Raw genomic sequence first — 27,803 nt, forward strand, 5'->3', positions numbered from 1 at the left:
GTGATTCAGGGAAATCACGGTGTGTGTAGTGGGAAATCAACAGACAATCATCGTTAATTCATTCTCAGAATTTGGATGTCGCTGGCCAGGCTGGCATTACTGCCCATCCCTAGTTACATAGCAACAGGAGGAGGCCACTCAGCCCCTCGAGCCTGTTCACCATACTCTCCATGTAACCCGTGCTGTACCTGCCCTGGGAGTGTTTGATGGGACAGTGTAGAGGAAGTTTTACTCTGTATCTATCTGTACTGTACTTTCCCTGGGAATGTTTGATGGGACAGTGTAGAGAGAGTTTTACTCTGTATCTATTCGTACTGTACTTTCCTGGGAGTGTTTGATGGGACAGTGTTGAATGAGCTTTATTCTGTATCTAACCCGTGCTGTACCTGCCCTGTGAGTGTTTAATGGGACAGTGTAGAGGGAACTTTACTCTGTATCTAACCCGTGCTGTACCTGCCCTGGGAGTAATTAATGGGACAGTGTGGAGGGAACTTTACTCTGTATCTAACCCGTGCTGTACCTGCCCTGGGAATGTTTGATGCCGACACTGGGTAATGAAATGGGGATATGTTTCTGTCCCAGCACCAACATCCTTCAACCTTCAGGAACATAAAATGAATGAAAAAAACTCCAGATTCTCATGTGATAAAAATGCAATGTGACTTTATTCAGTCCCAGACCATAAATAATTCATTCCTTTATCAGCAAATATTCATTGCTTGAGAGCTTGGCTTGTGACTGGAGCTCCGCAGATTGATGGTAACCTGGTTACTCTCGATCGCTGACTGCAGATTGATGGTAACCTGGTTACTCTCGATCACTGACTGCAGATGGAGAATGGAACTGTCACTGTAAGTGTTTAATCCTCTCACACTGCATTCTCCTGTGGGACACAGCCCAGTATCCCAGCACAGTCCCCCATTCCCCTGTGGGACACAGCCCAGTATCCCAGCACAGTCTCCCATTCCTCTGTGGGACACAGCCCAGTATCCCAGCACAGTCCCCCATTCCCCTGTGGGACACAGCCCAGTATCCCAGCACAGTCTCCTCATCCCCTGTGGGACACAGCCCAGTATCGCAGCATATTCCCCATTCCCCTGTGGGACACAGCCCAGTATCCCAGCACAGTCCCCCATTTCCCTGTGGGATACAGCCCAGTATCCCAGCACAGTCCCCCATTCCCCTGTGGGACACAGCCCAGTATCTCAGCACAGCCTTCCATTCCTCTGTGTGACACAGCGCAGTATCCTAGCACAGTCCCCCATTTCTCTGTGGGACGCAGCCCAGTATCCCAGCACAGCCTCCCATTCCCCTGTGGGTCACAGCCCAGTATCCCAGCAAGTCCACCATTCCTCTGTGGGTCACAGCCCAGTATCTCAGCACAGTCCCCCATTCCCCTGTGGGACACAGCCCAGTATCCCAGCACAGTCCCACATTCCCCTGGAAGGTGCACGGCTGCACATGCACGGTATTTTGAAAAGGTCGCGCGGCCCGGAATTTTTTTCACAGGTAACATGGAGGAGGTTACAGAGATAGGGAGGGGTGTAGGGCTGGATGGGGTTCCAGAGATAGGGAGTGGTGTATGATGGGAGTGGTTACCGAGATAGGGAGGGGTGTAGGGCTGGAGAGGGTTACAGAGATTGGGAGGGGCGTGGCCCTGGAAGGATGAGAATTTTAAAATCGAGGCGTTGCAGAGATCCCAGTTTTATTTCAGTGACAGCAGAGTGTGGAATTTTGAAGCTCTGTTTATATTTGGATCGATTTCTTTGTCCTCAAATATCTTTTAAATCTAATCTAAGGATCAGTTTACAGAAGTCTCTAAATACCAATAAATCGCGAGTTATTGCTTGTGTTGTTCTGGGGTTTATCAAACGGACACGTTGATTGTTGTACATTGTTCCTTGGGGGAACAGTGTGGAGCAGAGTTTGGGAGAGAATTCCTTTCACCGTATCTAACCGCACGGCCGAGGGTTTGATCGAGTCGATGGTCCAGCCAGCGATCCGAAGCAGCTCGACCTGGGTGTGTGGCGACGCTCTGATCCGGATTGACGGGCTGAGGAGTTGCTGCTGCAACAATTGAGATGCCTGAAGGACAGAAGTTTATTCGGCGAGTCTCTGCGATCGGGGCACTGGGCGTGTTGGTCACTGAGGCTTCGGAGCGGGAAATCTGCGGATGTCCCAGATCAGGAGGGGTGGGTAATGGTTCAGAAGGTCCAAGGGCCCGGCACAGGGATATTATGGGATGGGGAATGGGCCGGACAGGGGCAGGGGGATATTATGGGATGGGGAGTGGGCTGGACAGGGGCAGAGGTATATTATGGGATGGGGAATGGACAGGACAGGGACAGAGGGATATTATGGGATGGGGAATGAGCCGGACAGGGGCAGGGGGATATTATGGGATGGGGAATGGGTTGGACAGGGGCAGAGATATATTATGGGATGGGGAATGGTCTGGACAGGGACAGAGGGATATTATGGGATGGGGAATGGGCCGAACAGGAGCAGTGAGATATTATGGGATGGGGAATGGGCTGAACAGCGGCAGGGGATATTATGGGATGGGGAATGGGCTGGACAGGGTATATTATGGGATGGGGAATGGGCTGGACAGGGGCAGAGAGATATGGGATGGGGAATGGGCTGGACAGGGACAGGGGGATATTATGGGATGAGGAATGGGCTGGATAGGGGCAGTTCAAGCATTGTGTGCAGTATTGGGCTCCACACTATAGAGAGGAGAGTGAGGCTGTTGAGGGGGAACAGCACAGATTCACTCGGGTGCTGCCTGGTGTGAGGGAATCCAAATATGGAGAGAGACTTGGAAAATGGATCTCTGTTTCTCTCTCCCTATGTCTCTTCGGTCTCTCTGTATCTCTGTCTCTTTTCTCGCTCTCTCCTTGTCTGTCTCTGTCTCTGTTTCTCAGTCTCTCTGTATCTGTCTCTGACTGTCGCTGTCTGTCTACATCTCTCCCTTTCTCTTTCCTTCCTTCTCACTCTCTCTCTGGGTTGAATGAGATGGGATTTTACAAAATTGTAGATGATACTAAGTGGATTGGAAAGGGTTAGTCCCCAGTCACTATTTGAAGTTAAGCGGTGACTGCAGGACAAGGAGACACAGGTACAGACTGGAAAAAGGCAGGTTCGGGCCTGGTATAAGGAGACACTTCACACCCAGAGTGACCAATACGTGAAATGGGCCCAGGGCAGGGAGTGGGATTGAAACCTCTGGGGCCATTCCCAAGGGTCAGTGGGAGGCTGTGACAGGCGGGGCGGGGGATTTGCAGTTTTTAAAAAAATGTGAGGCTGGTTGGGCTGAACGGCCTCCCTCTGCATCTCTCTTAAAGCTGCCGGACTTGCCTTCATTTCTCGAGTTAAATGCTGCAGGCCGATGGGTCCATAAACCCCCCACCCCAAGGTTTATGTGTTTAATCCTTCCATACAATCAGACAGCACAGGAGGGGGCCATTCGGCCCATCGGGTCTGTACCGGCTCTTTGAAAGAGCGATCCAATCAGTCCCACTCCCTGCTCTTTCCCCAGAGCCCTGTATAGATGGGATATTAGTCAGCTCTCCCGGGAAGATTGTAAACAGCAACAGGACAGATCTCTGAAGCAGTGCAGACATCTGACCTCCACCCTGACTGTCAGCTCCCCTCCCCCATATTATTAAATCTCTCATTACCACATTTCATGTGGATTTTTATATTTAAATAACAGCAGAACACTTTTCCCAGCTCACAACCGAGCTGAATATCCGATTCGTTTTGATTGGGGCAGCCAAGTAATTGGACAGTGGAACTTGGCTGGCTTTAGGACCGCGCGGAATGCTGAGCTGGGGCGACGTTCCCAGTCCGAGCCCCTGGATTGAGATTTCAGTTTTCTCTCTCTGTGAGTCTCGGGATCGCGATTTCTCTCTCTCTCTCGTTTTCTTCCCCTTTTCTCTTTCTCTGTTTCTCTCTCTCTCAGTCAAATTTTCTCTTTTGATTTCTCACTCCCTTTCCTCACTTCTGTGTCTTTCTCTTTTGTTCCCATCCCTCTCTCCCCCCTCCCTCTCTTTCTCCATCTCTCGCTCCTTCAATATCCCTCTCCCTCAATCTCTCTACTCTCTCTCCCTTTCTCACTCTCTTTCTCCCTCATCCTCTTTTCCTCCCCTCTCCCTTTCCCTCTCTCTCCCTCTCCCCTCTCCCTCAACCTCTCGCTCCCTCTCCATCAATCTCTCTCGTCTCTCTTTCCCTCCCTCTCTCCCTTTCTCTCTCCCTCAGTCTCTCCCTCTCCCTCAATCTCTCCTCTCTCTTTCCCTCCCTCTCTCGCTCCCTCTTCCTTCCGCTCTCTCCCTCTCCCTCCCTCTCGCTCAATCTCTCCTCTCTCTCTCTTTCCCTCCCTCTCTCTCTCTCAATCTCTCCCTCTCCCTCAATCTCTCCTCTCTCTTTCCCTCCCTCTCTCGCTCCCTTTCCCTCCCGCTCTCTCCCTCTCCCTCCCTCCCTCTCGCTCAATCTCTCCTCTCTCTCTCTTTCCCTCCCTCTCTCTCTCTCAATCTCTCCCTCTCCCTCAATCTCTCCTCTCTCTTTCCTTCCCTCTCTCGCTCCCTCTCCCTCCCTCTCCCTCCCTCCCTCTCGCTCAATCTCTCCTCTCTCTTTCTCTCCCACCCTCTCTCTCCCTCCCTCTCTTTCCATCCCTCTCCCTTTCTCTCCCTCTCCCGAACTCTACCTCTCCCTCCCTCTTTCCCCCCTCCCTCTCCCTCCCTCTTTCCCCCTCTCTCCCTCTCTCTACCTCCCTCTCTTTCCTCCTCGCTCCCTCTCCATCAATCTCTCTCGTCTCTCTTTCCCTCCCTCTCTCTCCCTCTCTCCCTCTGTTTCCCCCTCCCTCTCCCTCTCCCCTTCTCTCTCTTTCCCTCCCCTTGAGGGCAGATTCTGTGCTAAACTCCTCCGGTCCATTGAGGAGGCTCCTGGACTTGTTGCTGAGCAATGCGGAGCTGGCTCCGGGACCTCGCCGCGCCCGGAGCTCGCTGATCTCCCCCAGAGTGAGTCAGACTCTGTCCCGGGATCTCCCGGGATCGCCTTGCTGTTTCCAACAGCGATTGACGGCTTGGCGCGGGGATCAGACTGGTTCCTGTGTGGATTGTATCGGAGGGCTGGAGAATTGGAGAGGACGATTCTGTGTGCATTCTAGAGCAGCAATCTTCCATTGGATAAGAGTGCATTGTATCTGAGGATTGCAGGCATTGTACAGGAGAGCTGTGCATTGTATCGGAGCACTGCAGCAATCTGTACAATGAAGGAACGCATTGTATAACAACTTGCATTTATATAGCGCCTCAACCCAGTAAAATATCCCAAGATGCTTCACAGGAGCGTAAATCAGTGTGACTGGAGACGGTGAGTGTGTGTTGGGGGTGTGACTGGAGACGGTAAGTGTGTGTTGGGGGTGTGACTGGAGATGGTGAGTGTGTGTTGGGGGTGTGACTGGAGATGGTGAGTGTGTGTTGGGGGTGTGACTGGAAATGGTGAGTGTGTGTTGGGGGTGTGACTGGAGATGGTGAGTGTGTGTTGGGGATGTGACTGGAGATGGTGAGTGTGTGTTGTGGGGTGTGACTGGAGATGGTGAGTGTGTGTTGGGGGTGTGACTGGAGACGGTGAGTGTGTGTTGGGGGTGTGACTGGAGATGGTGAGTGTGTGTTGTGGGGTGTGACTAGAGATGGTGAGTGTGTGTTGGGGGTGTGACTGGAGACGGTGAGTGTGTGTTGGGGGTGTGACTGGAGACAGTGAGTGTGTGTTGGGGGTGTGACTGGAGACGGTGAGTGTGTGTTGGGGGTGAGACTGGAGATGGTGAGTGTGTGTTGGGGGTGTGACTGGAGATGGTGAGTGTGTGTTGGGGTATGACTGGAGATGGTGAGCGTGTGTTGGGGTTTGAGCAGGAGGAGTGACGTCAGGCCCAGAAGGTGACTGTGGATTGTGATGCTCGAGCTGAAGTGGAACAGCATTACGGGCGAGGAAGTGAGACATTCAGAGACTATTCCTGCTCGCGGTGCAGCAGTTTGTAAAAGCTCATTGAATTCATTATAGAAAAAAGATTATAAATATCCCCGTTACTAGTCTGTATATCAGTCACAGCCCAGAGTAACACCTTGTGTCATAAAACAGGCAGTGGGAGGGTCACCAAACACAGAATCTGTCAGTGTTGAAAGGGGCAACTTTTTAAAGTGTAAGAACATTACATAAGAATTAGGAACAGGAGTAGGCCATCTAGCCCCTCGAGCCTGCTCCGCCATTCAACAAGATCATGGCTGATCTGGCCATGGACTCAGCTCCACTTACCCGCCCGCTCCCCGTAACCCTTAATTCCCTTATTGGTTAAAAATCTATCTATCTGTGACTTGAATACATTCAATGAGCTAGCCTCAACTGCTTCCTTGGGCAGAGAATTCCTCAGATTCACAACCCTCTGGGAGAAGAAATTCCTTCTCAACTCGGTTTTCAATTGGCTCCCCCGTATTTTGAGGCTGTGCCCCCTAGTTCTAGTCTCCCCGAACAGTGGACACAACCTCTCTGCCTCTAGCTTGTCTATCCCTTTCATTATTTTAAATGTTTCTATAAGATCACCCCTCATCCTTCTGAATTCCAACAAGTAAAGACCCAGTCTACTCAATCTATCATCATAAGGTAACCTCATCTCCGGAATCAGCCTAGTGAATTGTCTCTGTACCCCCTCCAAAGCTAGTATATCCTTCCTTAATTAAGGTGACCAAAACTGCATGCAGTACTCCAGGTGCGGCCTCACCAATACCCTATACAGTTGCAGAAGGACCTCCCTGCTTTTGTACTCCATCCTTCTCGCAATGAAGGCCAACATTCCATTTGCCTTCCTGATTACCTGCTGCACCGGCAAACTAACTTTTTGGGATTCATGCACAAGGACCCCCAGGTCCCTCTGCACCGCAGCATGTTGTAATTTCTCCCCATTCAAATAATATTCCCTTATACTGTTTTTTTTCCCAAGGTGGATGACCTCACACTTTCCGACATTGTATTCCATCTGCCAAACCTTAGCCTATTTGCTTAACCTATCTAAATCTCTTTGCAGCCTCTCTGTGTCCTCTACACAACCCACTTTCCCACTAATCTTTGTGTCATCTGCAAATTTTGTTACACTACACTCTGTCCCCTCTTCCAGGTCATCTATGTATATTTTAAACAGTTGTGGTCCCAGCACTGATCCCTGTGGCACACCACTAACCACTGATTTCCAACCCGAAAAGGACCCATTTATCCCGACTCTCTGCTTTCTGTTAGCCAGCCAATTCTCTATCCATGCTGATACATTTCCTCTGACTCCGCGTACCTTTATCTTCTGCAGTAATCTTTTGTGTGGCACCTTATCGAATGCCTTTTGAAAATCTAAATACACCACATCCATTGGTGCACCTCTATCCACCATGCTCGTTATATCCTCAAAGAATTCTGGTAAATTAGTTAAACATGATTTCCCCTTCATGAATCCATGCTGCGTCTGCTTGATTGCACTAAGAAGTAGAATAATTTTGCTTTTCCAGTGAGAGCTCTGAGATTGAGGTGCGATAATGGAGGAAGGAGAATAGATTTTGCTGAAGGAGCTGACTCAATCCCACTCCAGAGACTCGAGCCCAGCATCTAGGTTGACACTCCCAGTGCAGTACTGAGAGCGCGCTGCACTGTCGGAGGGGCAGTACTGAGGGAGTGCTGCACTGTCGGAGGGGCAGTACTGAGGGAGTGCACCACTGTTGGAGGGGCAGTACCGAGGGAGTGCTGCAGTGTCGGAGGGGCAGTACTGAAGGACTGCAGCAATGTCACAGAGGTAGTACTGAGGGAGTGCTGAACCTTTGGAGGGGCAGTACTGAGGGAGTGTTGCACTTTTGGAGGGGCAGTACTGAGGGAATGCTGCACTTCCTGAGGGCAGTCTTGAGGGAGCACTGCACTGTCGAACAAGGCGGTAAATCGAGGCCCCGTCTGCCCTCTCAGCTTCACATCAAAGATCCCCTGGCTTTATTTCAAAGAAGAACAGGGGAGTTCTCCCCAGTATCCTGAGCAATATTTGTCCCTCAACCAACATCACTAAAATAGGATAATTGTTCATTTGTCTCATTTGGTATATTAACAAAAGTGATTTAGCCACCTCCTATTGGCTGCGGTGATTCCCAACTGGTGATTATTTCTGTGTAACGCTGCAGCTAATGGAAGGTGGAGTTGGAGGGTGGGGGTCGAAGGTCAGGAGCAGCACCTGTTCCAAAATGCATTGATTTTATTTCTCTCCTCACAGGGAACTGATGGCAGAAGGAAGAGATGATCGATGGGAAACAGACTCTGGTCAGGAGACAATCATCACATTGGGTCCCAATACTGACTGATCAGCCTATCAGAGCATCTGTTTGATACAGCGGGCAGCTGGGGGGAAAACAGTTGGGATCCCAACACCTGGAACATCTGTACAAACACTGGGAAAACAGCTGGAATCCCAACACCCAGAACATCTGTACCAACACTGGGAAACAGCTGGGATCCTAACATCTGGAACATCTGTACCAACACTGGGAAACAGCTGGAATCCTGACACCCGGAACATCTGCATAAACACTGGGAAAATAGCTGAAAGCTCAACACCTAAAAGATCTTCACCAACACTGGGAAAACAGCTGGAATCCCGACACCTGGAACACGTGCACCAACACTGGGAAAACAGCTGGAATCCCGACACCTGGAACACGTGCACCAACACTGGGAAAACAGCTGCAATCCCAACACCTGGAACATTTGCACCAACACTGGGAAAGCATCTGCAATCCCAACACCTGGAACATTTGCAAGCACCGAGATCGCCCCTCTGTGAGCAGGTCCAGTCAGATCAGGGACCCCCTGAATCATCCCCAGACGGACCGAGATCGCCCCTCTCTGAGAGGGTCCAGTCGGAGCAGTGACCCCCTGAATCACCCCCAGATGGACCGAGATGGCCCCTCTCTGAGCGGGTCCAGTTGGAGCGATGCGTCTGTACGGTTTGTTGCCCCTTCAGGCCCTTTGGGTGGCCCTGTCTCTCGCCGCGCAGCACTTCCCGTCCTGGGGTCACTACGACCTGTGTAAGGCCCAGCTTCACTGGGACCAGGCCATGAGTTGGGATTACATGGCTTGCCAGCCCGAGGCCACCCTGCTCACCAGGTCACTGAAGGTCAGCTTAGATCCCTCCGACAGTACGTGTGGAGAGACCCCCGAGATGTACTGCACGCTGGTGAGTATAAGCCTTTCTGAGACAGCCTCTGTTGTGTGTCACACTGTGAATGGACGCTCACTGAACGGCCTTTATCAAAGTGAATTCCATCCAAACTCCTACATTTGCTTCATTAACAGAGGCATTGAGTGCAAAAGCAAGGGAGTCATGGTGAACCTTCATACATCATTGGTTCGGCCCCAACTGGAGTATTGTGTCCAATTCTGGGCACCACACTTTAGGAAGGATGACAAGGCCTTGGAGAGGGTGCAGAGGAGATTTACTGGAATGTTTCCAGGGATGAGGGACTTCAGTTATGTGAAGAGACTGGAGAAGCTGGGATGGTTCTCCTCAGAGCAGAGAAGGTTAAGGGGAGATTTGATGAGGTGTTTAAAATCATGAAGGGTTTTGAAAGAGTAAATAAGGAGACACTGTTTCATGTGGCAGGAGGGCCAGTAACCAGAGGACACAGATTTCAGATAATTGGCAAAAAAGCCAAGGGGGGAGATGAGGAGAATGTTTTAATGCAGCGAGTTTTTATGATCTGGAATGTGCTGCCTGAAAAGGAGGTGGAAGGAGATTCAAGAATAACATTCAAAAGGGAATTGGATAAATACTGGGAAAGGAGAAATGTACAGGGCTATGGGGAAGGAGTAGGAGAGTGGGACTAACTAGACAGCTCTGAGCCAGTGGCAGAGACAGACGATATCATGGAGGTGAAAGGAGGCGGGCTTGGTGAAGGAGGAGATATGGGGATGGAATAACAGTCTGATAAGTTGCATTTCGTGGAACTGTGAGGAGATGTAAAACTGCTGGGCTGAACAGGAAAGGTCAGGACACGAAAACCACAAAACTCGCTGCTTCCCAGTGACTCACCATAAGGGGTGGCAGTGTTTGTAAAATTAGACATGGTAATAGATGTGAGGAGGGAGTTCGAATGTTTATAAACACTCCCTGGAGCTCCTGATCCCTGTGTCTGACCCCTTCCCAATATCCCCAGTGGGGAATATGTCCCATTGTGTCTGAGCCCTGCCCAATATCCCCAGTGGGGAATATGTCCCATTGTGTCTGAGCCCTGCCCAATATCTCCAGTGTGGAATATGTCCCATTGTGTCTGAGCCCTGCCCAATATCCCCAGTGTGGAATATGTCCCATTGTGTCTGAGCCCTGCCCATTATCTTCAGTGGGGAATATGTCCCATTGTGTCTGAGCCCTGCCCAATATCCCCAGTGTGGAATATGTCCCATTGTGTCTGAGCCCTGCCCAATATCTCCAGTGTGGAATATGTCCCATTGTGCCTGAGCCCTGCCCAATATCCCCAGTGAGGAATATGTCCCATTGTGTCTGAGCCCTGCCCAATATCCCCAGTGAGGAATATGTCCCATTGTGTCTGAGCCCTGCCCAATATCTCCAGTGTGGAATATATTCCATTGTGCCTGAGCCCTGCCCAATATCCCCAATGGGGAATATGTCCTTGAGATGTAAATTCAAGCCTGTTTCTAAATATTAATGATGCTCTTGTTGAGTGAATCATCTCCTCAGGATAATTGGTTCCTACATCATTGTTCGAGGGGAAACGCCTGGTTTAATAATCAGCCGTATGTTTCAGCAATAATTGAAAATGTATAATTTATTGCAGAACATGCAGTTCCTCAGAGGGAATTATTCTCCAGCTCAATTAGTAATCTGTTGTAAAAATACTACGAGTCTTTGAGGTAAATCTTCCATCTGTCCCATATCCCACTGTGGGAGCTGTGTGTGAAACAGGGCCCGGACTCAGTGAGACCACAATAGATGTTACTGTCTCAGTTTCACACCTCAGGACGTCCCAAAGTGCTTCACAGACAATGAAGGACTTTTTGAAATCGCAATCATTTTTCTTTCACCGATAAAAACGCGGCTGAATTTATCGGCCGTTATCTCATAGTTTGCATTTTTTAATATGTAACAGTTTTTGACAGGTGTACTCGCTCCTTCTTTCCCGATGTGTCCCGACTCCTGAACTTGTGTTCCCTGATTGTGTGTTGACTGTGAGTGGGTGAGTGAGACGGAAAGACTCCAGGGTGAGAATGTATTCAGACTGTGGCTGTAACCTTGGTGCAAAGACACGAATTCCTGGTCACAAACTGCTGTGATCGAATGCACCGGGGCACGGTGGTGCAGGGCTTCTGTGATTGGACCAGTAATCCACAGAACTGCACTTCCAATCCCTCCATGGGCTTTGAGACTGGGCAGAGGGAGATACTGCCGGTCCTGCTGGGAGACTCAGTCCCAGGCACATCCTTCAGTTTTTTATTTGTTCCTGGGATGTGGGCGTCGCTGGCAAGGCCGGCATTTATTGCCCATCCCTAATTGCCCTTGTGAAGGTGGTGATGAGCCACCTTCTTGAACCGCTGCAATCCGTGTGGTGAAGTTACTCCCACAGTGCTGTTAGGAAGGGAGTTCAGGATTTTGACCCAGTGACAATGAAGGAACATTGAATATATTTCCCAATCAGGATGCAGTGTAACTTGGAGGGGAACGTGGAGATGGTGGTGTTCCCATGGAGGCCATGGGTTTGTGAGGGGCTGCCGAAGAAGTCTTGGTGAGTTGCTGCAGTGCATCTTGTAGATGGTAAACACTGCAGCCATGGTACACCGGTGGTGGAGGGAGAGAATGTTTAAGGTGGTGAATGGGCTGCTTTGTCCGGGATGGTGTGAAGCTTCTTGCGTATTGTTGGAGCTGCAGTCATCCAGGCAAGTGGAGAGTATTCCATCACCCGCCTGACTTGTGTCTTGTAGGTGGTGGAAAGGCTTTGGGGAGTCAGGAGGTGAGACAGTCGCCGCAGAATACTCACCTCTGACCTGCTCTTGTACCACAGTATTTATGTGGCTGGTCCAGTTAAGTTTCTGGTCAATGGTGATCCCCAGGATGCTGATAGTGGGGGATCCGACAATGGTAACGCCGTTGAATGTCATGGAGAGGTAGTTGGACTCTGGCTTGTTGGAGATGATCATTGCCTTCCAGGTGTGGACCACAAATGTTACTTGCCACTTCGGTGTTGCCAGACTGGGAAACAACGTCGGTGAGTGAGCACAGGGGCGATGGGGGAACAGGACTTGTGTGTGTTAGGACACGGGCAGCACAGGTTTGGATGAGCTGAAATTTACGGAGATTGGAAGATGGGAGTCCGGCCAGGAGAACATTGGAATGGTCGAGCCTGGAGGGAACAAAGTATTGATGAGGGTTTCAGCAGCAGATGTGCTGAGGCAGGGGCGGAGACGGGCGATGTTACCGAGGTGGAAATAGGTGGCCTTGGTGATCGAGCGGATATGATTGTTTGTTTTAGTTCTTCTCGACCAAAAGGCACCAGTTAATGCTCATCGATCTCAGTGTTGGAAATAGAATCTCCCGCTGGTCTGTAATCCCCAATTTGATTAATCTCTGGCACCAGCTCAAAGTATTCGCCTCCAATTCCACTTCAGTGCCGATTTGTTCATTGATTTGAGTGTTTCGCGTGCTGCAAAGCAAAACTCACAGTATCTGAGCACACACCGAGGGAGAGGCACATCTGGAATACTGCGGGCAGAGTGGGCTCCTCATTGTAGGGGCGAGATGGGACATGGGGCACAGGGACACAGTGTGACCGGAGGTAAGGGGGTGAGGGGAGAAAGAGATGGGACACGGGACACAGTGACACAGTGTGACCAGGGGTGAGGGGGTGAGGGACTGTGTTATGAGGTTAGCTCGAACAGTCGAATTAAAGGGAGAATTGTCACCACTTCTGTAGAAACACAGTCTGTGCCTTGCTCGGGTAAAAGTCTGACAGCCAATTATTTCTGAATCCGATCACCAATTCTGGAAATCCCAGCGAGTGGTGACAGCTGGTGAATGTTAACGTGGAGTTTCTGGGTAATTTCTGTAAGCTGAGTTTGAACTGATTGTAAACTGGTGCCTGGAGATTGTGTTTGATCCTCTCGGGATTGTTAACATCTGTATCCATTCCCCCGCCAGCTGTTCACACAATCTCACAGCACAGCAGGAGGCCATTCGGCCCATCGTGCCTGTGCCGGCTCTTTGAGAGAGCGATCCAATTAGTCCCACTCCCTGCTCTTTCCCCATAGCCTTGCAAATTTATCCTTTTTCCCAAATTTATCAAGTATATTTTTCCCTGTTTTAAGGGAGTTTAGTTGAAGCAGGTTCAAACAGCTCTTCAAAGAGCGAACACAGGCACGATGGGCCGAATGGCCTTCTGTGCTGTGAGATTCTGTGATATTTCCCCTGTTTTAAGGGAGTTTATTTTCAGCAGATGCGAGCAGCAGATGGGATTTCAGTCTGAACGAGCCAAACATTCTCTTTGTAATATTGCAGTCCGTTCTATTGGGTCTGGGACTAAACCTTTAATACTCAGATGGGAAATCGAGGGTTTGGGAGAGGCCTACAGTAAGTGGATTAAACCTGAGACCATAGACTTTATCCCCATGAATCCTCCCCCTGCCCAATATCTCACTCACTGCCCACTGTCCCCAGTAAACCGGCTGCACATTAAACTTTCCCAGTCTCTTGATTCCTGGATCAGAGCTCCCTCACTGTGCTGCTCTCTGACAATGTTTCGCTCACTTTAGCAGCTCAGACAGGAGAATGTTTGAAGAACGATTTACTGTTGTTGTGGCACTGACTGACTGACCCCTGACCCTGTCACCAGTGGATGGATTTTTCTATCGAGCAGTTTGAATGATGAGGAGTCTCGGTTCCATCTCCTGTTATTCTCTGTTTCCCATTCTCTGTATTGGCCTCACGCAAATTTCATTATAAACACAGATAGAGGCAGACAGGCAAAGTCGAGGGTTCAAGTCCCACTCCAGAGACTTGAGCACAAAACCGAGGTCGAGACTCCCAGTGCAGTACTGAGGGAGTACTGCACTGTCGTAGGGGCAGTACTGAGGGAGTGCTGCACTGTCGTAGGGGCAGTGCTGACGGAGAGCTCCACTGTCGGAGGAGCAGTACTGAGGGAGTGCTGCACTGTCGGAGGGGCAATACTGAGGGAATGCTCCACTGTCGGAGAGGCAATACTGAGGGAGTGCTGCACTGTCGGAGGGGCAGTACTGAGGGAGCGCTACACTGTCAGAGCATCAGTACTGAGTGAGCACTGCACTGTCGGAGGGGCAGTACTGAGGGAGTACTGCACTGTCGTAGGGGCAGTACTGAGGGAGTGCTCCACTGTCGGAGGGGCAGTACTGAGGGAGTGCTGCACTGTCATAGGGGCAGTGCTGACGGAAAGCTCCACTGTCGGAGGAGCAGTACTGAGGGAGTGCTGCACTGTCGGAGGGGCAATACTGAGGGAATGCTCCACTGTCGGAGAGGCAATACTGAGGGAGTGCTGCACTGTCGGAGGGGCAGCACTGAGGGAGCGCTACACTGTCGGAGCATCAGTACTGAGTGAGCACTGCACTGTCGGAGGGGCAGTACGGAGGGAGTGCTGCACTGTCGGAGGGGCAGTTCTGAGGGTGCGCTGCACTGTCGGAGCATCAGTACTAAGTGAGCACTGGACTGTCGGAGGGGCAGTACTGAAGGAGCACTGCACTGTCGGAGGGGCAGTACTGAGGGAGCACTGCACTGTCGGAGGGGCAGTACTGAAGGAGCGCTGCACTGTCGGAGGTGCAGTACTGAGGGAGTGCTACACTGTTAGAGGGGCAGTGCTGAGGGAGCGCTGCACTGTCGGAGGGGCAGTACTGAGGGAGTGCTGCAGTGTCGGAGGGGCAGTACTGAGGGAGCGCTGCACTGCTCTCATCCTGAGTTAGTGAATGGCGCTTTAGAATTCAGTCTTTGCTCTCTCTTTCTCTCCACTCTCTTTCTCTCTCTTACTCCCTCCTCCCCTCCCACATTACACGGGCTCATTCACCAGAAACACCCTGTTGCCGAATTTGCCCTCCGACGAAAGGGGGCGCACTCACTGAGCGAACCGATTTTCCCCGCCCCAATCCATGGAGTGGAGAGTTGAGCAAAATTCAGCTCTTTGTAGATTGTTTTTGTTGCGGGCGGTGCAGTCAGTTTGCGGCGGGGTGGAAGTGCGTGGGGAGCGGGGCGGACGGCGGTATATGTCTACGAGCTCCTGTTTTATTTCCCACCCCCAGGAACCTGCTGACTGACGGAGCTGAAATGAGCCTGGGATTAAAGTGTTTGTTTAAATCTGGTTTGACAGACAGTCGGTGGGTTCCCTGAACACCTGCTCACAGCCCTGAGTCTCCGTGAGGCTCGGGCACTGGGGACATTAGTTTGGGGAGAAGGCCCTTTATTGGGGACCTTTCATTAGAAGGAGGTCACCCATTGGGGATGGATGGTTTAAAATTGGAAGCTGGGTATTTAATGAACGATGGCTGTGGTCTATAAGGACCGATCGACACAGGCCGGTCAATAATGTGGGATTACACCACAGCTGGTTGAAGATTTGCTGCAGATTCTCAATCTTTCCCCAGTCTGGTTTCTTTCTCTGAAACCTCCCTCTGGTCTTCTCATTGCTGAAATGTTTAGATACAAACACCAGGTGCAGAGTTCTGGGTTTCATTAACTTGAACAAACATTCATTTCTGCCGGCTCACGTTCTTTATAATTAAATTCCAAAGTGTAGAATCCCATCGAGCTCCCTGGCAAGATGTTGACTTAAAACCGCCGTTCCTTTATTAAATTAATTCTTGGGATGCTGACATGGCCGGCATTTATTGCCCATCCCCAGGTGTCCTGAGAAGGTGGGGGTGGGCCGCCTTCTTGATCCGCTGGGAGCGAGTTTGATACAAACTGAGTGTCTCGCTCGGCCACTTCAGAGGGTCATTACTAGTCAACCACGTTGGTGTGGGCCTGGAGTCACATATAGGCCCGGGCAGGTTACAGAGGCAGGTTTCCTTCCCTAAAGGACATTACTGAACCAGTTGGGCTTCACGGCAATCTCCCTGAGCTGTGGGCCGTGGGGAGATGGACCCTCTCCCTGACCCACTGTGGGCCATGGGGAGATGGAGCCTCTCCCTGACCCACTGTGGGCCGTGGGGAGATGGACTCTCTCCCTGACCCACTGTGGGCCGTGGGGAGAGGACTCTCTCCCTGACCAACTGTAGGCCGTGGGGAGATGGACTCTCTCCCTGACCCACTGTGGGCCGTGGGGAGAGGACTCTCTCCCTGACCCACTGTGGGCCGTGGGGAGAGGACCCTCTCCCTGACCCACTGTGGGCCGTGGGGAGATGGACCCTCTCCCTGACCCACTGTGGGCCGTGGGGAGAGGACCCTCTCCCTGACCCACTGTGGGCCGTGGGGAGATGGACTCTCTCCCTGACCCACTGTGGGCCGTGGGGAGAGGACCCTCTCCCTGACCCACTGTGGGCCGTGGGGAGAGGACTCTCTCCCTGAGTTGTGGGCCGTGGGGAGATGGAGCCTCTCCCTGACCCACTGTGGACCGTGGGGAGAGGACCCTCTCCCTGACCCACTGTGGGCCGTGGGGAGATGGATCCTCTCCGTGACCCACTGCGGGCCGTGGGGAGAGGACCCTCTCCCTGACTCACTGTGGGCCGTGGGGAGATGGAGCCTCTCCCTGACCCATTGTGGGCCGTGGGGAGAGGACCCTCTCCCTGAGCTGTGGGCCGTGGGGAGATGGATCCTCTCCCTGACCCACTGTGGGCCGTGGGGAGAGGACCCTCTCCCTGACCCACTGTGGGCCGTGGGGAGATGGATAATACCAGAAATGAGAGGGTATACATATCAGGAAAGGATGAACAGGCTGGGTCACTTTTCTCTTGAAAAGAGAATGCTGAGGGATGATCTAATAGAGGTCTTTGAAATTTTGAAAGGGTTTGATAGAGTGGATACAGACAGAACCAAGAAATCCAATCAGAAGAAACGTCTGTACCCAAAGAGTGGTGAGAATGTGCAACTTGCTACCACAGGGAGTGGTTAAAACGAATAGTGTAGATGCATTAAGGGGGGGCTAGACAAGCGTATGAGGGAGACGGGAATAGAGGGTTGTGGATAGATTTAGATGAGGAAAGACTGGAGGAGGCTCGAGTGGAGCATAAACACCGGCATGGACTGGTGGGGCCGAATGGCCTGTTTCTGTGCCGTGTATCTTATGTAATCCTATATGTAATCCTATAAGTAATCCTATGTAATCTTTCAGCTCAGTACTGGCCCACTAAATGCTGCTAACTGAGCAACTCTGCTCGAACATTAACTCCAACAAAGGGCCTGATTACTGGGTGATGGGAAGTGACATCAATCTGTGGGATTGTACTTTATGGAGCCACTAACTTCTGTACTCAATAATACACTAATTAATATCATTAACCAGGGGAGTGAACCGTGCTGATAGCGAGTGGTTTAGTTAGTGATAACGACAGGCTCTTCGTCACACCACACAGTGTAAATCCGAGACAGCAACACTTAAACCCCCGAAATAAATGTCAAGGGATGAGTGGATTTGTAGAAAGAACAATGATTTATAAGATGCTCCGTTTATGCTCCAGTGTTGCAGGAGCAGTTTCTGTAATACATGATCCTTGTATTGAAATATCTTCCCTTCCCGCGTTGATGCAGCCACACACAGCAGGAGCCTGTTGTGTCTCTCTCTCCCTGGGCTGTATGGTGATGTTTAATTCTTCTCTTCTTCTTCGGCAGTCCCCCGGAGTCGAGGATGACTTGCTTCCACATTGAAATGAGTTGTCAGGTGACTGATGAGACCAATGTGGGATCCACAGTCTCTGTCACAGGTGGGGTAGATGGTGGTTAGAGGGACGGGTGGGTGGGGTGCTTGGGTTGTCGTACGCACCTTCTGCTGTTTGTACTTGGCTTCCACATCCTCCCGGCAAAGAGACTCGATGTGTTCGTCGCCTTCTCGGATGCTTCTCCTCCATTTTGAGCGGTCTGGATCCAAAGATCCAAGATGCGGCCACTCACAACATCATCGAGCAGACAATAGGGGTGCTCAAGCAGCGTTTCCGAAGCCTGGACCGCTCTGGAGGCAGCCTTCAATACTTCCCTCAACAGGTGTCGCTATTCATTGTGGTGTGCTGCATGTTGCACAACTTGGCCATCATGAGGGCCCAGACCTTACCAGCGGGAAGTGCAGCCCCAACTCAGGAGGAGGAGAAAGAGGAACAGGAGCCTGGAGAGGCCCCGACTGGCCAGCCAGAGGAGGAGGTGCAGCAGCCACGGAGGAGACACCGTGGCACTGCTCCCGATACAAGGGCCACATGTCAGCGGCTCATCATACATCGGTTCTCCAACAACACATCACAACCCCTGACCAGCAACTAATAAACATTTAACAACGGCCCCTTGAAACACCATAACACACAATTAACCTCAACAATATCTGTACACAGGCCCCTGCCATTTGTCATTCCTCAACAGTATCCATGTGCCGTATTAGGCACATACACTTACAACAATAGCAGGCCTCAAAAACTGCAACCAGATCATGACAAACATATTTACAGGATGAGGCCATCTCTCCATTGTGGCCAAAGTTTTTATTGAGACTAGCTCTGGCATTTGCTACCCCTTACCTTAACCCCCTCCCACATCTCCTGCTCCTCCTCAATGTTGCCTCAGTGCCTGCAGCAAGGCTGCTTGAGGGCTGCTGTGTGTTTAACACAGACACTACAGATGGCCTAGTAGGATACATTGGACCAGCTCTGGGCCTAGAAGGCCCGGCTGCAGACTGCACCACCTCAGCATCGGCGGCAGCAGTCTAGGTTGGCTGGTGTGTAGACCGCAGCAGGTGCAAAGGCAGAGTGGCAGTGGTGGGAGCCAGAATGCTGTCATCTTGAGCAAAGACAACAAGTTCCATTTCCCACGGCCCACTGCCACCTCCCCCAGGGCGGAGCCTCAACATCTGGAGCAATATGTGGGAGCGCGGATTACTGGCCTGCTTCGGCACCGTTACCTCCCCGTTGGACTGTGGGGAACAGAGAGGATGGCAGCAGTCAGTGTTTGCATGGCATCATTCTGTGACTGACTCAGGACAGCCTGAGTCTCAAACGCAGCGTTCTGAGAGTTGTTGCCACAATCATTGACAGTATCACATCACAAAGGCCTTGCGTGGCTTGGGTCTGTGATGCGATAGCTGCTGCCACGTCAACCATGGCACGCGCTCTCCCCTCTGCGACTCCACTGTCGCTGGTTGAGTCCATCTCCCTCTGTAAATGGGCAAGGATGGGTTCATTGAACTGCTGAGAGGCAGGGACAATGCTTGAGGCGGTCTCCCCCAACCTCAGTGCAAGTGTATCCATGCTCTGCGGGACCTTCTCCAATGCACCCATTGGCTCGCGGTGCATTTGCATGGACTCTCTGGACATAGCCTCCAAGTCCAGGTCCACGTCTGACTGTCTCTGAGCAGGACTGATAGGCCGTCTCACTGTCCGGGGAGATGGCCCCCGAACTTCCCCTCGCTCTGGGCGCTGCTGTATGCCACTGGAGTCAGGAGCCTCAGGCTCTTCAAAGCCCAGGAATGTTGGCTCTTCCACCAAGGTGGTGTCCCCACACGGAGCAACTGATGGAGGGTCCCACACAGGCACCACACTTTCCTCACCTTCCTCTTCATCTTCCCCGTCAGTTGAAGTGGACGGCGTTTGCTGTCAAGGTTCAAGGATCTCACAGAAATGCCAAAGGGCATTCACATACCGTCACGGTCCACAGGGGGCGCTGCTTCTCCGGCCACTACCGCACCAACTGGTGTGCCCATGGGGATGGACACTCGCTCCTCCACGTCACTGAGGGCTTGTATGTCAGGCTCCCCTCCACCGGTGCACTGCTGCTCTCTCCTGTTGTGAGCTAGTTTCACCTGCAGTAAGAAGCACAAGAAGGTGTGAGTGAGTGTGCAGCTCATCGTGTGCCACATGTGCCTTCCATAGTTGAATAGTTGCTGCTGTGTGGATGTGTGTAAACGTGCATTTGAATCTGCGTGGCTGCTCACAGTGCATGTGTGAACGGTGGGATGAGGTGAGAAGGGCCTCAGATTAGGGATGAGGCTGAAGTCTTGTGAAAGGGTAGTGTGAGGAGGGGTGAGGCTGAGTAGGGAACAAGAAGGTGAGCGAGGTTTGGATGGGCCGGGCATGGCTGGTGACCTGAGCCTGAACCTTTATGGTGCCTTCACCAACAAAGACCACGGCCTGGGACACACAGTGATGGAGCAGTCGGAGGTCAGTTGTAGCGCTGGGGCATGGTGCTGTTAATTATGTCCCGAGGACACGGCAATTCAGGAGCACGTCACATCTGCACCGTTCCATTATTCATTCATACTTTACACAGCTTTAGGATTCTGGTACTAATGTTCACTCCATTCCTTCTGCATCGAGTATTAAAAATAACCAATCCAATATGCGGCTTTAGTCACTGCCTTTAGTCGATGCTGTGACAATTGTAGATTCATTAATCTCTATGATCTCTGTATATTGCCGCGCTCTCCATCTTTATCACACACATTAGTTTTATTGATTGCTGCAACAGCCACTTGCTGGGGATGAGGATGTTACAGGTGAGCTGTCTGATCATTTGGAAAAGGATGTCGGGCTGATTCTGTGTTGCCGATGTCAGGCAGAGTCCCAGTGTGTCCGATCCACAGGATGCACTGCAGCAACTCGCCAAGGCTTCTTAAGCAGCACCTCCCAAACCCGCCACCTCTACCACCTAGAAGGACGAGGGCAGCAGGTGCCTGGGAACACCATCACCTCCAAGTTCCCCTCGAGTCACACAGTGTCCCGACTTAAAATCACAGCATCATAGAATGATGCAGCACAGAAGGAGTCCATTCGGCCCATCATGCCTGTGCTGGCTCTTTGAAAGTGTTACCCAATTCACCCCACTCCCTGCTCTTTCACCACAGCCCTGTAAATCTTTCCCCTTCAAGTATTTCTCCAATTCCCGATTGAATCTGCTGCCATCGCCCTTTCAGGCAGCGCATTCCAGATCACAACATGTGGAGCTGCCGCTGTGTCCATCGCTGCTTCACCGCGGAAGGTCAATGACCTGAAGTGACCCCGAGGGAGCCCTGCCACCTCCAACTGCTCCCTCACAAACCAGCCTGAGGTAAAGCATCATTAGGCCCACAGGCTGGGTGAGGGTCCGACACACAGAGCCCAGGGGTATGGCCTGAGCACAAATAAGGGATTGTTTTAACAATAGACGATAAAAAGACAAGTTCCCATTAATCATTCTGCCCACAAAACTCTCGCCCTTTCTCTCTCTCTCTAACCCAAACAGACAGCTGCAGTGAGACTCATTTTCCCATCTCTGAAGGTCGGAGGTCGGAGATTCTTTCACTGAACATGAACTTTGGAAAATCTAAACAAAGAAAACTTCCAAAATGTCGTCATGTCAGAAATCTATCCAAATGTCAGATCCCTGGTCTCTTTACAGTCCATTTTATTTTGCTCAAAACGATTCCCAAGGATGATTGGGGAACTGAGAGGATCTAACTATGGGGAAAGGCTGAATAGGCTGGGGCTCGTTCCTGGTCCCAGGGATGGAGGACTTCAGTTACAGGGAGAGACTGGAGAAGCTGGGATTGTTTTCCTTACAGCAGAGAAGGTTAAGGGGAGATTTAATACAGGTGTTCATGGTCATGAGGGGTTTAGACAGAGTAGATAGAGAGAAACTGTTCCCATTGACGGAAGGCTCGAGAACCAGAGGACACATATTTAAGGTGATTGACAAAGAACCAAAGGCGACTTGAGGAAAATTGTTTTTGCGCAGTGAGTGGTTAGGATCTGGAATGCACTGCCTGAAAGGGTGGTGGAGGCAGAGCCCAGCGGGAGAATTGTGTCCAAATTCTGGGCACCACACTTTAGGAAGGATGATAGGGCCTTGGAGAGGGTGCAGACGAGATTTACTGGAATGGTCCCAGGGATGAGGGACTTCAGTTATGTGGAGATTCTGGAGAAGCTGGGATTTTCTCCTCAGAGCAGAGAAGGTTAAGGGGAGATTTAATACAGGTGTTCAAAATCATGAAGGGATTTTGATTGAGTAAATAAGGAGACACTGTTTCCAGTGGCAGGAGGGTCGGTAACCAGAGGACACAGATTGAAGGTGATTGGTGAAAGTACCAGAGGGGAGATGAGGAGATCCCACTTTCTACCTTCTGACATTCTGAATAGCTGCCCTTTACCCCTACTCTCTGCTTTATGTCCTGAAGCCAGCGAGCTATCCATTCTGCTACTGGCTCCCTGACTGCATTCTCTGACCTTATTCATTAGTCTATTATGTGGTCCCTTATCGAAGTTCTTTTGGAAATCTGGATAAATTATATCTACTACATTACCCTTGTCTGCTCTCTCTGTTACCTCTTCAGAGAATGCAATGAGGTTGGTCAAGCAAGACTTTCCCTTTTGAACTCCATGCTGACTATTCATTATTATACTTTTGCTCTCTAAATGTTATTCTATATTCTCCTTTAGTAAGGATTCCATTATTTCTCCAACCACCGATATTAAGTTGACGGGTTTACAGTTCCCTGAACATGTTCTATCTCCCTTCTTAAATATAAGTATTATGTTAGCTATCTTCCAGTCCTCGGGTATGACACCTTTTTCAAACTAATTAATAAATATGTGCCCCTGCTATTTCTTCCCCAGATTCATTTAAAAAGCACAGAAGTGTTCCGTCCAGACCTGGGGTTTTATTTAACCCGTGCTGTACCTGTCCTGGGAGTGTTTGATGGGACAGTGTAGAGGGAGCTTTACTCTGTATCTAACCCATGCTGTACCTGCCCTGGGAGTGTTTGATGGGACAGTGCAGAGCTTTACTCTGTCTCTAACCCGTGTTGTACCTGCCCTGGGAGTGTTTGATGGGACAGCGTAGAGGGAGCTTTACTCTGTATCTAACCCGTGCTGTATCTGCCCTGGGAGTGTTTGATGGGACAGTGTAGAGGGAGCTTTACTCTGTATCTAACCCGTGCTGTACCTGCCCTGGGAGTGTTTGATGGGACAGTGTAGAGGGAGCTTCACTCTGTATCTAACCCGTGTTGTTCCGTCTCTGTTTCCAGGAGAACCCGTACATGTGCAACAACGAGTGTGATGCTCACACGCCCGAGCTCGCACACCCGCTTGAGCTGATGCTGGATGATGAGGGGCGGATTCCCAACACCTTTTGGCAAAGTGTCTCCTGGAGGAGTTTCCCCGAGCCCCTCCTGATCAACATCACTCTGTCCTGGGGCAAGACCATCGAGCTGACCGAGGACATAGTCATCACCTTCGAGTCAGGCCGGCCGGAGCAGATGGTCCTGGAGAAGTCTCTGGACCACGGCCGGACGTGGCAACCCTACCAGTTCTACGCGGCCGACTGCCTCACCTCCTTCGGGATGGAGCCGAGAAGTGCCCGGGATCTGAGCCCGGCCTCGGTGCTGGATATCATCTGCACGGAGGAGTACTCCAGGGGCTACGTGTGGAAGGTGGACAAGATGGTCCGCTTCGAGATCCAGGAGCGTTTTGCCCTGTTCGGGGGGCCCCGTCTCCAGGACATGGCCTCGCTGTACGGCCAGCTGGACACCACCAAGGACCTGAGGGACTTCTTCACCCTGACCGACCTGCGGGTCAGGCTGCTCCGGCCGGCCACTGGGGCCACCAGTGTTGACCAGCACAACCTCTCCAAATACTTTTACGCCATCTCCAACCTGGACATTCATGGCCGGTGAGAGCTCCTCGCTCCTTCTGGCCAGAGTCGCAGATCCCACACTTCACACCCGGGGGGTGCCCTGTCAGGCCAACATCTGGGGCACTCACAGGAACAACATCTGGGGGCACTCACAGGACCAACATCGGGGGGGGGGGCGCTCAGGGTCAACATCTGGGGGCACTCACAGGGTCAACATCTGGGGTTAACTCACAGGGACACCATCTGGGGTTAACTCACAGGGAAAGATCTGGGGAGCACTCACAGGGCCAACATCTGGGGCACTCATAGGGTCACCATCTGGGGTAACTCACGTGGCCAACATCTGAGAGGGCACTCACAGGGTCAATATCTGGGGGAGCTCAGGGTCAACATCTGGGGGCACTCAGTTTCAACATTTCAGGGCACTCTATCAGGACCAGCATCTGGGAGCACTCACAAGGCCAACATCTGGGGGAACTATCAAGGAGAACATCTGGGGCACTCTATCAAGGCAACATCTGGGGAACTCTATCAGGGCCAACATCTGGGGGATACTCTCAGTCTATGAACTTGGTGATACTCCATCAGAGCAAATAGCTGGTGTTCTCTATCAGAGCTAACATCTGGGATACTTTATCAGGGATAACATCTGGCATGGCACTCTAGCAGTTATCATCTGGAGGGCACTATATCGGAGTTAACATCTGGCACACAATCTCAATGAACATCTGAAGGGCAGTCTATCAGGGCCAACATCTAATTACGAGGAGAGATTACACAAACTAGGGTTGTGTTCCTAGAATTTAGAAGGTGAATTGAATGAAGTTTTCAAGTTATGAAGGGAAACTGAAAGGGTAGATAGAGAGAAACTATTCCCCTGGTTCGGGATTCTAGGAGTAGGGAGAAAATCTAAAAGTTAGAGCCAGACCTTTCAGGAGTCAAATTAGGAAACACTTCTACACACAAAGGGTGGTAGAAGTTTGGAACTCTCTTCCACAAATAGCAGTTGATGCAAGATCAATTGTTAATTTTAAATCTGAGATTAATAGATTTTATCAGCCAATGGTATTCAGGGATATGGGGCAAAGGCGGGTGAATGGAGTTAGGTCACAGATCAGCTATCATCCCATTGAATGGCGGAGCAGGCTCGAGGGGCTGAATGGCCTCCTCCTGTTCCGATGTGAACGCTGGGTAACTGGGGAGGTTTGTCAGCGATAGATGGGGATCCCTCCCCCGGCCCACTGGGCACCGTCAGCTGCCCCTGTGTCGGGTGTTTGAGCTTCCCTGAATGGCCCTGCGACAGTGGGCACAGACCAGCACTGTGCAAGCTCTCCCTGCCGCTGGTGATGGGCCCGTTAGCGAGCTTTCACAGTCCTGCTGGCTGGCTGGCGATGAGTCAGCGAGTTCCTGCTCAGTGTTCAGCCAATCGAGTAGCACGGAGCGAGCAGAGTCTGTCCCTTTACTCTCAGCACTGCCGAGCTCCAGTCTGATCAGGATTCAGAGAGTGAGAGGATCACACAACACAGGGGGAGGCCATTCAGACCATCGGGCCTGTGCCGGTCTTTGAAAGAGATATCCAATTAGTCCCACTCCCCGCTCTTTCCCCATAGCCCTGCAAATCTTTCCCTTGAAGTATTTTATCCAATTCCCTTCTGAAAGTTACAATTGAATCTGCTCCCACCGCCCTTTCAGGCAGCGCATTCCAGATCACAACTCGCTGCATAAATAAACTCTCCTCATCTCCCCTCTGCGTCTTTTACCAATTACCTTCAACCTGTGACCTCTGTTCCCCGACCCTCCTGCCACTGGAAACAGTTGCTCCCATTTACTCGATCCAAGCCCTTCCTGATTTGAGGAATGATTGTGACTGAAGGCTTCCTTCGTGTTGGATCTATATTCAGTCTGGGTCAGTGAGTTCCCATTCTCCCATCACACAATCTCCAGGGCTTGGAGCCATTCCCTCATTATTCCACACTCAGCTTCTGGGAGGCTCGCTCCAACTTTTAGCCGAGGACAATCTTCAGATACTAATTAGAGAACAGGAGCAGTAAAATGTTTACGCTGCCGTTAATGTGACTCCAAGGAACTGCCTGGGTATCTGCTTAGTTCAGCAAACAGTGCCCAGAACTGACAATTTGCTGAATGTGCAACGTACAATCTGCGGATTATGAAGCTTCACCCTCGCAGTGAGTTAAACAGCTCCTTGGCCTCTCCTCCTCCCTATCTGTGTAACCTCCTCTCACCCTACAGCCCTCCGAGATCTCTGCTCTCCTCCACCACAGGCCTCTTGCCCATCCCCCACTCCCTTCGCTCCACCATTGGTGGCCGTGCCTTCATCTGCCTGGGCCCTGAGCTCTGGAATTCCCTCCCTAAACATCTCCCTCTCTACCTCTCTCTCTCTTAAGACGCTCCTTAAAACTGACCTCTTCGACTAAGCTTTTGGTCACCTGTCCTAATATCACCTTAAGTGGCTCGGTGTCAGTTTATCTGATTTACGCTCCTGTAAAGCACCTTGGGACGAAATGCATTATATAAATGCAAGTTGTTGTTGCAGGTGTTATTGTTGTTGAAAAGCAATAACTTGTGCGAGGCGCTCTATAAATGCAAGCTCTTCCTTTGAGGGGCCTGGAAGGCCGGAGCTGATCAGAAACTCTCTCCTAACGTGTTGTTATTGCTGCCCAGAATCTGATCGTCAATCAGCGGAAACACACCCAGAAACTGACCCGCCGCCTGGGTTGAAAGGCAGTAAGTGGGAGAAAAATGTTGCTGTTTGCAGAGCGAAGCTGGGAAAGGGAGAGCGGACTCGCGGAGCGGCCAGTCCCCAGTCTAACCCGGCTGCTCAGCTTATTTGAAACCAGCTTGCTGTTGTTTTTTGCCAGGTGTAAGTGCAATCTTCACGCCAACAACTGTATCTGGGAGAAGGGGAAGCTGAGTTGCGAGTGCGAGCACAACACGACGGGGCCGGACTGCGAGAGATGCAAGAAAGGCTTTCAAGGCCGAGCGTGGAGAGCGGGCTCGTACCTCCCAATCCCCAAAGGGACGGCCAATGTCTGTGAGTAATCAGAGCTGCTCCGGCCCGGCCCAGTGCCGGCACCAGATTCCCTTCACATTTCATTCTCAGCCCAACTCTCGGCAATGTACCGACTCCAAAATACAACCCACCCATCTTTGTCATTGTGTTCATGTGGGAACAGAGACTCACAGCGGGAGATTGGACAGAGCCAGGGACAGAGATAGGGTCCGTGCCCACAGCTCCACACTGAGGGAAAGGGTGGGGGGGGGGGGGGGCGGAGAGAGAAAGAGACAGAGATGGAGAAAGAGAGAAAGAGAGAAGCAAAAAATGAAAGAGAGAACAAACAAAAAGAAAGAGAAAGTGGGAAACAGAGAAATAGAGAAAGTGATAAAGAGGGAGAGAGAGAAGCAGAGAAATTAAGTTAGAATGAGAGACAGAAAGTAAGAGAGACAAAAGGAAAGTGAGAGAAAGAATTAGAGATATAGCGAAGAAAAAAAAGAATGAAAGGAAAATTATCCAATTAGTCCCACTCCCCGCTCTTTCCCCATGGACCTGCAAATGTTGCCTTTTCAAGTATTTATCCAACTCCCTTTTGAAAGTTATGATTGAATCTGCTCCCATCGCCCTTTCAGGCAGCGCATTCCAGATCACAACAACTTGCTGCGTAAAAATAATCCTCATCTCCCTCTGGGTCTTTGGCCAATCACCTTCAATCTGTGTCCTTGGGTTACCCACCCTCCTGCCCTTGCAAACAGTTTCTCCTTATTCACTCCATCAAAACCCTTCCTCATTTTGAAGCCCTCTATCAATGTAATGTCGGGGTCAGTGAGCGAGGGGGATCGCTGGCATTATGTAGAGGGTGAGGTTGTAATAGCCGCAGGTGTTGAATTTGCTGAAACCTTACTCCGGACACCCACAGATACAGAGCCAGCAGTGAGGTGCAGACTA

General features: G+C 51.1%; 1 pseudogene; it reads left to right on the plus strand.

The window, feature by feature from the left end:
- Nucleotides 1-9,007: 9,007 nt before the first annotated feature.
- LOC139266955 (netrin-G1-like) overlaps nucleotides 9,008-27,803 on the plus strand; it is a 30,608-nt pseudogene continuing 11,812 nt past the window's right edge.

Source organism: Pristiophorus japonicus, chromosome 7 (genome assembly GCF_044704955.1).
Source record: "Pristiophorus japonicus isolate sPriJap1 chromosome 7, sPriJap1.hap1, whole genome shotgun sequence".
NCBI classification, from domain to species: Eukaryota; Metazoa; Chordata; class Chondrichthyes; family Pristiophoridae; genus Pristiophorus; species Pristiophorus japonicus.